Source organism: Sinocyclocheilus grahami, unplaced genomic scaffold (assembly GCF_001515645.1).
Source record: "Sinocyclocheilus grahami isolate Dianchi unplaced genomic scaffold, SAMN03320097.WGS_v1.1 scaffold2244.1, whole genome shotgun sequence".
NCBI classification, from domain to species: Eukaryota; Metazoa; Chordata; class Actinopteri; order Cypriniformes; family Cyprinidae; genus Sinocyclocheilus; species Sinocyclocheilus grahami.
This window is the reverse complement of record NW_015507423.1, coordinates 2127-4626: the sequence shown is the minus strand read 5'-3', so window position 1 is coordinate 4626 and position 2500 is coordinate 2127. Positions and strand designations below refer to the sequence as shown.

Genomic DNA, 2500 nt, shown 5'->3' with positions numbered 1-2500 from the left:
TCTGTGAGTGCACATTTGATAAATCTATTTATTTATAATACGGAAGGCAGAACGTGGACTGAAGGGGGCTTCGGTCGAGGACTTCTTGCCAGCACTGGATCCATCTACAGGACGCCGAGTCGTCGGAGGGGTTTTGTAAATTGAGCTGACGTCCTTGCATGATTCGGGGATTTCTTTAGCTGCACTTGAGTTCACTTTGGTTTACATTTGAAATGTGCATGTGTATTTATATACGGACTTCAATAAAGTTGACTAAAGTCTGTGTTGCGTTGGTTCTGTTCACTGACTGATCTATCAGCGTTTAGCGTGTGTTCATATATGAGCTGCCAGCAGTGACTTGTAGCTCAACTGAAAGTTATTGAACACTAACTGAAGCAGCCTGCAGTTGGCTTATATGACCGCACACTTTCATCTATACATGAGGGTTTTCTACAGCTGTTCCAGTGACTGACGGTTCGCTCCGGTCTCAGGGATTGCATTTATTGCTAGACACTTGGGATTCCACGTTCTCACTCTCTAAAACCCCTTCTTCCCTCACTTTCTCTCTTCCTGTAACTTGTGTGAGAGTGTGTTCGATTTATTTATACGTCTTCGATTTGTCCAATAATGTCTTGACTGTTTAAAAGAGAATGTGTTTACAAGCTAATATCTTGAACTGCCCATCTTGTCGATGTGCTGAGAAATAGTGTTTCTAGTATACTCTGGATATTAATATCTGTTGCAGAGCTGATAGTTGCAGCTGTTCAATTAATCACGGCCAGTTCATTTGATCAGCCATAAAACACTGATTCCGTCAAAAGTCACTATAAATTCCCTTTGAGCTAAATTGACCTCTTTTCGACTCTGCTACATACTGAAGTGATAGCCATCACAGAACTGTTAAACAATTATGCTGTCAAACACACACACACACACACACTGAAGGGTTTGAGTAGTTTATTCTTAATTCTTGTTTTTGCAGTTATTCAAATATTACTCATTCAATTTAAACACAATTATGGTCCAGGCAGCAAAGATGCGTATAACCACCTATTCGTTATGATTATTCATCTCCATCATCATCTCTGTCTCCTCCATCATCATCTCCTCCTCCTCCTCCTCCGTCTCCTCCATCATCATCATCATCGTTAACTTCAAATGATAAGAATAACTGGTCAGAAAGCATGATTTTATAAATATATAAAGAATATATTTAGAATATATAGAGATTTATATATTGTCTTCCACTACTACTTTTTCTTATACTTTCTTTTCTTTCTTACCTTCTGTAATCTTCTTCAACACCTGAAAGCAGAGTGTTGCCTGACATCTGGACATAGCTGGAGTGTGTGTAAGGCTCTGGCCATGGGTCGGAAATTAATGTGGCCAAATTGGACAAAAATGCCCCGGCACAATCAAATAAATCTATTATGGCTGTCGCGAATAAATTAAAAATGCAAAATAAAAGGAAAAGTGAAAATCTGATTTCTTTTTATGCGTTTGGTAACACTTTAACTTAGGGACCAGTTCTCAGTATTAACTACATATTACTAGCATTTTGGTTGTTTATTAGTACTTATTAGGCTCATATTAATGACTTATTCTGCATGACTACTACACACTGCTCCGATACACAAAGGGTTGAGGATCCAAATGCAGCCTTTTATTGAGGGCTAATCCAGAATCATAATCCATATAACAGGCAATGGGTCAAAACACTGAAAATAAATACCACGGCAGGAATGACAGGAAAACAGGGAAATCCAAGACTACAGGTAGAAGACCAAAACCAAGACACAGTGTAACATTGAACATACAAGACTTCACAATGAGTGACTGAATACACCAGGCTTATATAGGGCGAGTTAAAAATAGATAGATACCTGATCACTAAACACACATTAAGGGTCTGTTTACACCTGGTCACTTCATGCGTTTTCTCTGATCGGAAATTCAATTTCAAGTTTATTTGTATAGTGCTTTTCACGATACAAATCATTGCAAAGCAACTTTACAGCAAATTAAGTTTCTACAATATTTAGTGGTAGCTTATCAGTGGTGACTGTCAGTTAATGTACATGTGGCAGAAATCTACGGAAAAATCAATTAAAGACAATCAAACAGACTGTAACAGGGCTGACAAGACGTGAGACATGTGGATCCATCTGCAGGCTTTATTTAAGAGACGTGGTAAACAGGCAGGGTCAAAACACTGGCAAACAGGTATAGTGTGGGCAAAACACAAGAATAGTCCCAGGGCTAGCGTAGGTCACCGATCAGCAGACAGAATCACAGGGGCGAGACGAGAGGGAGAAATCCAAGAAAACAGGCAAAGATCAGAAACCGCAAAAACAGGCAAGGCAAAACAAGGAAAACACGGAGACTCGGAAAGGGGTACAGGCTAAACAAAGAAACTCGGAACAGGAAACAGGCTAAACAATACTCAGCCGAGAAAGGTGGTTAGAGTGGGTGTTATATAGTGAGTGAGGTGATTAGAAACAGCTGTGTGCAATCAGTGCAG

General features: G+C 39.6%; 1 protein-coding gene across 4 annotated transcripts in view; it reads left to right on the top strand.

Annotated features, from left to right (window-relative positions):
• The window catches only part of LOC107574476 (ubiquitin carboxyl-terminal hydrolase 15), a 19121-nt gene extending 18859 nt beyond the window's left edge, over positions 1 to 262 (top strand). For all 4 annotated transcript variants that reach the window (XM_016260908.1, XM_016260907.1, XM_016260911.1 and 1 more), the window contains one exon: positions 1 to 262. This exon is cut by the window's left edge and continues 723 nt beyond it. The gene's annotated coding sequence lies outside the window, so the exon portion shown is untranslated.
• The last annotated feature ends 2238 nt before the right edge of the window (positions 263 to 2500 follow it).